Genomic DNA, 11359 nt, shown 5'->3' with positions numbered 1-11359 from the left:
ACAAATAGCTGTGAAAAGAAGAGAGGCGAAAAGCAAAGGAGAAAAGGAAAGATATAAGCATCTGAATACAGAGTTCCAAAGAAAAGCAAGAAGAGATAAGAAAGCCTTCTTCAGCGATCAATGCAAAGAAATAGAGGAAAAGAACAGAATGGGAAAGACTAGAGATCTCTTCAAGAAAATTAGAGATACGAAGGGAACTTTTCATGCAAAGATGGGCTTGATAAAGGACAGAAATGGTAGGGACCTAACAGAAGAAGATATTAAGAAGAGGTGGCAAGAATACATGGAAGAACTGTACAAAAAAGATCTTCATGACCCAGACAATCATGATGGTGTGATCACTCATCTAGAGCCAGACATCCTGGAATGTGAAGTCAAGTGGGCCTTGGAAAGCATCGCTATGAACAAAGCTAGTGGAGGTGATGGAATTCCAGTGGAGCTGTTTCAAATCCTGGAAGATGATCCTTTGAAATTGCTGCACTCAGTATGCCAGCAAATTTGGAAAACTCAGCAGTGACCACAGGACTGGAAAATCAGTTTTAATTCCAATCCCAATGAAAGGCAATGCCAAAGAATGCTCAAACTACCACACAATTCCACTCATCTCACATGCTAGTAAAGTAATGCTCAAAATTCTCCAAGCCAGGCTTCAGCAATACATGAACCGTGAAATCCCTGATGTTCAAGCTGGTTTTAGAAAAAGCAGAGGAACCAGAGATCAAATTGCCAACATCCACTGGATCATGGGAAAAGCAAGCTAGTTCCAGAACAACATCTATTTCTGTTTTATTGACTATGCCAAAGCCTTTGACTGTGTGGATCACAATAAACTGTGGAAAATTCTCAAAGAGATGGGAATATCAGACCACCTGACCTGCCTCCTGAGAAATCTGTATGCAGGTCAGGAAGCAACAGTTAGAACTGGACATGGAACAACAGACTGGTTTCATATAGGAAAAGGAGTATGTCAAGGCTGTATATTGTCACCCTGCTTATTAATTAATATGTGGAATACATCATGAGAAATGCTAGACTGGAAGAAATACAAGCTAGAATCAAGATTGCTGAGAGAAATCAATAACCTCAGAAGAGCGGAAAGTGAAGAGGAGCTAAAAGCCTCTTGAAGAGGAGAGCGAAAAAGTTGGCTTAAAGCTCAAAATTCTGAAAACGAAGATAATGGCATCCAGTCCCATCACGTCATGGGAAATAGATGGGGAAACAGTGGAAACAGTGGCAGACTTTATTTTGGGGGGCTCCAAAATCACTGCAGATGCTGATTGCAGCCATGAAATTAAATGACACTTACTCCTTGGAAGAAAAATTTGACCAACATAGATAGCATATTCAAAAGCAGAGATATTACTTTGCTGACTAAGGTCCGTCTAGTCAAGGCTATGGTTTTTCCTGTGGTCATGTATGGATGTGAGAGTTGGACTGAATGCTGAAGTATTGATGGTTTTGAACTGTGGTGTTGGAGAAGACTCTTGAGAGTCCCTTGGACTGCAAGGAGATCCAACCAGTCCATTCTGAAGGAGATCAACCCTGGGATTCCTTTGGAAAGAATGATGCTAAAGCTGAAACTGCAGTACTTTGGCCACCTCATGTGAAGAGTTGGCTCATTGAAATAGACTCTGATGTTGGGAAGGATTGGGGGCAGGAGAAGAAGGGGAAGGCAGAGGATGAGATTACTGGATGGCATCACTACTCATTGGATGTGAGTCTGAGTGAACTCTGGGTGTTGGTGATGGACAGGGAGGCCTGGTGTGCTGTGATTCATGGGGTTACAGAGAGTCGGACACGACTGAGTGACTGAACTGAACTGATGCAATACCAGCCATCCAGCAGCTATCAGCCATTTCCTCCCCAGTAAGAGCTGATGAGCTCTGAGGGATGCTAGAAAGCTCAAGAGGCACCCATCTGCTACATCTGCCTCTGCTAAGGACAAATGAGGAATCAAGGATGAAAACAATCAAAAAGTAGGATTTGGCCCCAGATAGCTGAGATGCATAAGAAAGAAATTATTTCAATAAGTCTAGACACTTGCATCTTTCCATATATAGAAGAGTGTTAAATCCCTTAATGCAAGAGATCTAGCTTTCCTTAATTAATAGTGATTCTTGTAATATTCAAATTACCTTCCCCTTGCTGCAAACTTCTATATAGACTGGCTCCTGTCCCAACTTGCCTCCTCAGAAACATCTTAGGGGTCACCTAAGATGCTGTCTCTTGGGCTGGAAATCCTAACAATTTCCATGGAATAAATCTAGCTCTTATCTTTGAAGGCCATGAGCATTTTTTCAGTTGACACATTTTAACACCTTACTAGTACCCTCATTAATGAGTTAAATGAAATCGTTGACACACATTCATTCAAAATTTTTATAAGAGTTAAGATTTTACTTCTCTTTTTTTGAGAATTCCCTTTAACACAGATGAAGGAATGCAGAGTAAGGTTCCCAAGTGATGTTTTCTCTGTCATGTCAGTCTGCTGTCTATCATTTTTCAATTGTCTTTGAACTTGGGAACAATTCATTCCATACATCGACTAATCATAAAATACATTTTGTTTCCATTGCAATTAGCTACTCTTGAATGATTTTAAATAAATTTGGTGATGATAACTTAGAGAGGTCAACCAAGGAATGAAAAAAAGAAAAAGGAAAAAAAAAGCACAAAGAGCTATGAGTTTATTTTTATTCTGTGTCTTACTGAGTACTGCAGCCTGGGAAACAGCCTCTGCAATAGCTCTGAGGGATTGCTCCAAAGAGGTCAGGGGAGAGGCCAGTATATATGTAATTTTAGCTGGGGGATCCATGCAATCAAGTCTCCATCTCCATAATAGGTCACTGCTAGTCAGATATCAGATATTAGTTTTATAACTTTTCCAAGTATGGGAAAATATAAGAATCTGGGTTCATAGAAATTTCTCCTAAACTATATCTAACAATGTGTTTGTTTTTCCTGTTTTCCCAAAGAACAAAATGCCTTATTCTGAGTTATGTTCAAGGTATACTACAGGTCTGCAACTTCATTGGCTAAGGACTTGATCTTTGCAGAACTGGAAAGGCAGGGATTTTTTTTTTTCTTTAAAGAGAAATGAACAGTAAACTTTATGCAAGATCCTCCTCTTGAGGCAAATTCTAGGAAAGAAGTATGTCCATAGAAAGAAGAAGATCCACAGACATAGGGAAAAAAAGTAGAAAACAAAGAAAATGTTCAAACTTTGCATTTTTTACATACAACTCTGCACAAGCTCAGAGGTTTTATTCCTAACATGGAATATAGCAAGAAGAAAGAGAGAAAGATGAGAGAACAAATGCTGATGATAACAGTGAATTTGTGTGAGAAGCTAGCTGATTTCTTCCCTCTTAAAATTCATGATGGGATTTTGCTTAGTTTAATATGTATGGGCATGTGTGTGTTTTTTTTTCTCTTTCAGCTTGGATAACAATAACATCAATATTTTCTTTAGAATGTTCCACCCCAGAGCATGGTAGAATGTAAGGCAATTGGAAGTCACACAGAGTGAGAACCCCTTAGGTTGCCTGGAAGCAGCTTAACTGAGTGGGAGCCAATGTTACTGTTTCTCTTCAATTATGCTTGTTCTTTTTTGTTTTTTCTTTTCAAGCCTGTTTTGGATTGTGGAACCTTGAATTGGAAACTCAACATTAGCAATTCAAATTCTAAACTCAGCTTTTTAATGCTAAATACTTGTAGATATCATTTGAGAAGATTGTCAAGTTAAACAATGTAGATTTTTCATATATACAGCAAAGTGACTTTGCAGATATTACTCAGTTAAGATCCAAGCCATGATATTCATCTTGTGCTTATGCATAAAATCCAAAACCAGCAAAGTATTTTGTAAATTCAGCATTTAGTTATCTCTCACTCATTAAGGGGAAGAAAAGCAAACATTTCCCCCTCCCAACACTTTTATTCATGCCTGAAGCTAAGCAAGGAGGAAGGGAAAAGGTTTTTAGAATTACAAATAGAACCTTTAAATTGTAGAAACTTGCTAATTTCATTTATGAAAGCACTGTCTAACTTCTGCTTTCTGTCCCAGTTGTTATTCAAATCTTTGTCCCTAGCCAAAGAGAAAAAGAGAGAATAATCCTACTAGGAATTTAGTGAGTTTTCTTTTAGAGATCAGACATAAATGCTGCATATTTCAATATGCAAATTTAATACAACAGATTGCCAAGAAATGAAAAATGATTGTATGTTTAGCCCTAGGAAGTTAGCCTAGCTTAATACAGTTGACAATGAGTTAAGGAGTGCCCACTTGCAAAACTCAAACAGGGAGGAAACTGTGTATAATTTCCTTGCCTAACAGGAAGGGACTCTTTAAAGTGATCTGGATTGCTAAAACCTGGATTCTCCCAAATTAACCATAGCATTCATGTAAAAGGTCTCCTGTATAAAACAAAGATCATTTTAGGTGATCTCTGATATTATTTTTTTCTGAAATTAGAAGATATCTTTCTAGAATATCCAATAAGCTCACATTCAAGGAAAAGTACCTCCAGCACATATGGGTCACATTGTTTTGTGGTAGTTGTACACAAATACGGAGTTTTCGCCCCCAGTTCCTCTGGTCATCATCCTTGTCTTATGTTTCAGTCTTGTGCACTTTGCCCTTTTAAAGTATACACAATTTGTTTAACTAACAAAAGAGGAAATTTCATCAAGTTAATTTACACTTGTAGGCACCTAAGTGGTAACTAATCAAGTTATTTGCTTCTTTGCTTTGGCCATGCTACATAGCTCACAGGATCTTAATTGGACCTCCCTAACCAGGGGCCGAACCCAGGGCCATGAGCAGTGAAATTATTAAATCCTAACCACTGGACTGCCAGGGAGTTAAAGGTTTTTCTCTTTAATTCTTCTTCTTTTGTGTGTGTTATAAGACTCAGCCACCTAGTATTTGGAAATTGAAAATTATTTCCTCTTTTAGACTTACAGTAACCATTCAGGCAGGTTGCCAATATCAATTTCCAGCTTACATGACTCTTCCATAGTGCAGCTCTAGGAATTAGTTCAAAACTGTCCTCGGCTAGAAAATTAGGCAAGACAAATCAAAGATGGTCAGAAAAAAAATAAAATCCTTCATCACCTTGAGTTAGAGTTGGGTAAGGAAAATAACGATTTACCCAGTACTCAGTTTGAAGATCCAGAATTATATTCACATTTTGGTAGCATGTCACAACCCATATGGCTCCTGCTCTATTTAATTAAAAAACAATAATAATCTTTAGGTTATATAGTATTTCTTCAATTATATCATTTGACAGGGTGGCAGAATATGCCACCCCAAAGTATAACTTGTTTATAAGGGAAATTCACATTTATTCATATTTCTCCATTTATGAATAAATCTTACTTATTTCTAAATTAACATTTAAAAGAGTATCTCCCTCTCTGTACCAAGAAGAGAAGGATGGCTAAGTTATAGGACATTTAACGATGGAGAAGACTCTGATGGTACTCTGCATAACAAAACTTATTATTTATTTTTTATAGTAGTTTTCTTGAGCACCTCCACATAATTTGCCTAATCCAGAATTTCTCTCTTGCCTTAGCTGAAGAATATATTTAATCCTTCATTTTTATTCACCTCTGAAAGTTATTCTTTTTTTTTTTTTTTCTTCTGAGTATCTCTTATGTAGACATAAAGTGGTAGTAGTGATGGTTCAGTTGCTAAGTCATGTCCGACTCTTGGGACCCCATGGACTATAGTCTGCCAGGCTCCTCTGTCCATGGGAGTATCCAGGCAAGAATAATGGAGTGGGCTGCCATTTCCTTCTCCAGGGCGTCTTCCTGACCCAGGGATAGAACCCAGGTTTGCAGGCAGATTCTTTACCCACTGAGCTACCTGTTAATAACCTCCTGCAGGTTTTCTTTCTTTTAAAAAAAAATTTTATTTTTACTTTATTTTACTTTACAATACTGTATTGGTTTTGCCATACATTGACATGAATCCACCACGGGTGTACATGCATTCCCAAACATGAACCCCCCTCCCACCTCTCTCCCCATAACATCTCTCTGGGTTATCCCCTTGCACCAGCCCAAAGCATGCTGTATCCTGCATCGGACATAGACTGGCGATTCAATTCTTACATGATAGTATACATGTTTCAATGCCATTCTCCCAAATCATTCCACCCTCTTCCTCTCCCTCTGAGTCCAAAAGTCCGCTAGACAGGATGAAACTGGAGCCAATTATACAGAGTGAAGTAAGCCAGAAAGAAAAACAGCAATACAGTATACTAACACATATATATGGAATTTAGAAAGATGGCAAAAATGACCCTGTATGCAAGACAGCAAAAAAGACACAGATGTGTATAGTGGACTTTTGGACTCAGAGGTTTTCTTTTTTTAATCTGACATTTTTTATAGGATTTTTAGCAGAGAACTTAGAAAGTTAGAGTGAAAATTATTCTCTTTCTCCTTTATAATTTCTTAATGAAGATTGTTAGAGGTCACATGCATACTTACAGTCAGCAAAGTCAATTTTTCATAACACAATAATAGTAATTGTTATAGCCAATGTTTATTGAGTCCTTACAAATAAGACTGACTTTGATCTAAATACTTTATGGACATGAGTTCATTTAATCAAAAAAGTAAATGCTACCTTCATTTCCAATTCACATATAGAACTGAATTCCAGAAAAACTAAGTATCTTGCCCAAGATCACACAGCTATTAAGTGATGGAACTGGGATTTGAATACAGGTATTTTGCCTGCAGAGGTAAGTTTTTAAAATTTCATGTTGCTGACTCTCATGATATTTGAAGCTAGAACGATAATCCATATGTAATAATGAGGAAGAAAAGTTAAAATTTATAATAACTTCCTGCTTGTTCTGCTTCTCTAACTCAGCTTGTTCCTTGCAAAGTCACATAAATCGTGTAACTTAGAAAATGGAGACTTAAAACAGTGCTAGGAATGGAAGCTTATATCACTCACCTTTGCCCTGTCTTTTTCAATTGCCCAGGCCCTGTATTCCTGCTTAACAACTTTGTTTGTATAAAGGCCAGGCATTCCCGCACCCTGTCGTAACCCCTGTTCCCATGCATGTAAATCCTTAATTTAAACCAGCCTATTTAACAGTTAAATAAACAGGGTGACATTATACATCCTTGACATACTCCTTTTCCTATTTGGAACCAGTCTGTTGTTCCATGTCCAATTCTAACTGTTGCTTCCTGACCTGCATACAGATTTCTCAGGAGGCAGGTCAGGTGGTCTGGTATTCCCATCTCTTGAAGAAGTTTCCACAGTTTATTGTGATCCACACAGTCAAAGGCTTTGGCATAGTCAATAAAACAGAAATAGATGTTGTTCTGGAACTCGCTTGCTTTTTCCATGATCCAGCGGATGATGGCAATTTGATCTCTGGTTCCTCTGCCTTTTCTAAAACCAGCTTGAACATCAGGAAGTTCATGGTTCATGTATTGCTGAAGCCTGGTTTGGAGAATTTTAAGCATTACTTTACTAGCATGTGAGATAAGTGCAATTGTGCCGTAGTTTGAGCATTCTTTGGCAATGCCTTTCTTTGGGATTAGAATGAAAACTGACCTTTTCCAGTTCTATGGCCACTGCTGAGCTTTCCAAATTTGCTGACATACTGAGCGCAGCACTTTCACAGCATCATCTTTCAGGATTTGAAATAGCTCAACTAGAATTCCATCACCTCCACTAGCTTTGTTCGTAGCGATGCTTTCCAAGGCCCACTTGACTTCACATTCCAGGATGTCTGGCTCTAGATGAGTGATCACACCATCATGATTGTCTGGGTCATGAAGATCTTTTTTGTACATTTCTTCTGTGTATTCTTGCCACCTCTTCTTAATATCTTCTGCTTCTGTTAAGTCCCGACCATTTCTATCCTTTATTGAGCCCATCTTTGTGTGAAATATTCCCCTGGTATTTCCAATTTTCTTGAAGAGATCTCTAGTCTTTCCCATTCTATTGTTTTCTGCTATTTCTTTGCATTGATCGCTGAAAAGGGTTTTCTTATCTCTTCTTGGTATTCTTTGGTACTGTGCATTCAGATGCTTATATCTTTCCTTTTCTCCTTTGCTTTTCACTTCTCTTTTTCTCACAGCTATTTGTAAGGCCTCCCCAGACAGCCATTTTGCTTTTTTGCATTTTTTTTTCCATGGGGATGGTCTTGATCCCTGTCTCCTGTACAATGTCATGAACCTCATTCCATAGTTCATCAGGCACTCTATCTATCAGATCTAGGCCCTTAAATCTATTTCTCACTTCCACTGTGTAATCATAAGGGACTTGATTTAGGTCATACTGGAATGGTCTAGCGGTTTTCCCTACTTTATTCAATTTGAATCTGAATTTGGTAATAAGGAGTTCATGATCTGAGCCACAGTCAGCTCCTGGTCTTGTTTTTCTTGACTGTATAGAGCTTGCCCATCTTTGGGTGCAAAGAATATAATCAGTCTGATTTCGGTGTTGACCATCTGGTGATGTCCATGTATAGAGTCTTCTCTTGTGTTATTTGAAGAGGGTGTTTGCTATGACCAGTGCATTTTCTTGGCAAAACTCTATTAGTCTTTGCTCTGCTTCATTCCACATTCCAAGGCCAAATCTACCTGTTACTCCAGGTGTTTCTTGACTTCCTACTTTTGCATTCCAGTCCCCTATAAAGGAAAGGACATCTATTTTGTGTGTTATTTCTAAAAGGTCTTGTAGGTCTTCACAGAACTGTTCAACTTCAGTTTCTTCAACGTTACTGGTTAGGGCATAGACTTGGATAACTGTGATATTGAATGGCTTGCCTTGGAGACGGACAGAGATCATTCTGTCGTTTTTGAGATTGCATCGAAGTACTGCATTTTGGACTCTTTTGTTGACCATGATGGCTACTCCATTTCTTCTGAGGGATTCCTGCTGGAAGTAGTAGATATAATGATCATCTGAGTTAAATTCACCCATTCCAGTCCGTTTTAGTTTGCCGATTCCTAGAATATCGACGTTCACTCTCGCCATCTTTTGTTTGACCACTTCCAATTTGCCTTGATTCATGGACCTGACATTCCAGGTTCCTATGCAATATTGCTCTTTATAGCATCGGACCTTGCTTCTATCACCAGTCACATCCACAAATGGGTATTGTTTTTGCTTTGGCTTCATCCCTTCATTCTTTCTGAAATTGTTTCCCCACTGATCTCCAGTAGCATATTGGGCTCCTCCTGACCTGGGAGTTCCTCTTTCGGTATCCTGTCATTTTTTCTTTTCATACTGTTCATGGGGTTCTCAAGGCAAGAATACTGAAGTGGTTTGCCATTCGTTTCTCCAGTGGACCACATTCTGTTAGACTTCTCCACCATGACCCGCTTGTCTTGGGTTGCCCTGCTGGCATGGCTTGGTTTCATTGAGTTAGACAAGGCTGTGGTCCCAGTGTGATTAGATTGACTAGTTTTCTATGAGTATGGTTTCAGTGTGTCTGCCCTCTGATGCCCTCTTGCAACACCTACCATCTTACTTGGGTTTCTCTTACCTTGGGCATGGGGTATCTCTTCATGGCTGCTCCAGCAAAGCACACCTGCTGCTCCTTACCTTGGATGAGGGGTATCTCCTTACCACTGCCCTTCCTGACTTTCAACATGGGATAGTTCCTCTAAGCCCTCCGACACCCGTGCAGCCACCACTCCTTGGGTTGCTCCTCCCGGCCGCCACCTCTGGCCTTGGGCACCGCCTGGCCTCAGGTGCAAGGTGGCTTCTCCCAGCCGCCCCTTACCTTGGAAGTGGGTTAGCTCCTCTCCACCGCTGCCCCTGGCCTTAGACTTGGGTAGCTCCTCTCGGCCCTTCCTGCACCATCGCAGCCTAGCACTCTTGGCCGCTGCCCTGACCTCGGACGTGGGATAACTCCTCTCGCCCGTGCTTAGTGTGCCAGATTGCAGCCACACGTGCTTATTTAACTTATATGCAGAGTACATCATGAGAAACGCTGGACTAGAAGAAACACAAGCTGGAATCAAGATTACAGGGAGTAATATCAATAACCTCAGATATGCAGATGACACCACCTTTATGGCAGAAAGTGAAGAGGAAATAAAAAGCCTCTTGATGAAAGTGAAAGTGGAGAGTGAAAAAGTTGGCTTAAAGCTCAACATTCAGAAAACGAAGATCATGGCATCCGGTCCCTTCACTTCATAGGAAATAAATGGGGAAACAGTGGAAACAGTGTCAGAATTTAATTTTTTGGGCTCCAAAATCACTGCAGATGGTGATTGCAGCCATGAAATTAAAAGACGCTTACTTCTTGGAAGAAAAGTTTTGACCAACCTAGATAGCATATTCAAAAGCAGAAACATTACTTTGCCGACTAAGGTCCGTCTAGTCAAGGCTATGGTTTTTCCAGTAGTCATGTATGGATGTGAGAATTGGACTGTGAAGAAGGCTGAGTGCCGAACAATTGATGCTTTTGATCTGTGGTGTTGGAGAAGACTCTTGAGAGTCCCTTGGACTGCAAGGAGATCCAAGCAGTCCATTCTGAAGGAGATCAGCCCTGGGATATCTTCGGAAGGAATGATGCTAAAGCTGAAACTCCAATACTTTGGCCAACTCATGGGAAGTGTTGACTCATTGGAAAAGACTGATGCTGGGAGGGATTGGGGGCAGGAGATGAAGGGGACGGCAGAAGATGAGATGGCTGGATGGCATCACTGACTCAATGGATGTGAGTCTGAGTGAACTCCAGGAGTTGATGATGGACAGGGAGGCCTGGCGTGCTGTGATTCATGGGGTTGCATAGTTGTACATGACTGAGCGACTGAACTGAACTGATTTAACAGTTAGCATTCCCTGATGGCTCAGTGGTTAAAGCATCTGCCTCCAATTCAGGAGACCCAGGTTCAATCCCTGGGTCAGGAAGATCCCCTGGAGAAGGCAATGGTAACCCACTCCATTATTCCTGCCTGGAGAATCCCATGGACAGAGAAACCTGGTAGGCTATAGTCCACGGGATTGCAAAGAGTCAAACACGGCTGAGTGACTTCACTTATTTCCCTCTATAGTCTGATGTCATGCACTGTCTATAAAAACTTTGCAACCCCTTTCTTCTGGGCTCACAACTTGGAGTGTTAACTCCTGGGCCTGCCAGCATAATAAACCTGAGTTCTCCAACTCTCTGAGTATGGTGCTTGGTTTCTCAACACTCCAACTTCTGCAACAATATAAACATCATTTACAGAATAATGACTCAAGAAAAAATATTGTGGACAACTTATTATACAAATTTTGCAATCTATACAGACTATACATTTTAATAAGTTGTATTTATACATATAATTCATTTCCCTTGAATGAAAATTTACTTCAAAA

General features: G+C 39.9%; 1 non-coding gene across 1 annotated transcript; it reads left to right on the top strand.

Moving 5' to 3' along the window:
* Nucleotides 1–10837: 10837 nt before the first annotated feature.
* TRNAW-CCA (transfer RNA tryptophan (anticodon CCA)) lies at nt 10838–10910 on the top strand. The gene has a single exon. It is a non-coding gene; the product is annotated as a tRNA-Trp (tRNA).
* Nucleotides 10911–11359: the final 449 nt, after the last annotated feature.

Source organism: Ovis canadensis, chromosome 23 (genome assembly GCF_042477335.2).
Source record: "Ovis canadensis isolate MfBH-ARS-UI-01 breed Bighorn chromosome 23, ARS-UI_OviCan_v2, whole genome shotgun sequence".
Classification (NCBI taxonomy): domain Eukaryota; kingdom Metazoa; phylum Chordata; class Mammalia; order Artiodactyla; family Bovidae; genus Ovis; species Ovis canadensis.
This window is presented reverse-complemented; position numbering and strand designations above follow the sequence as displayed.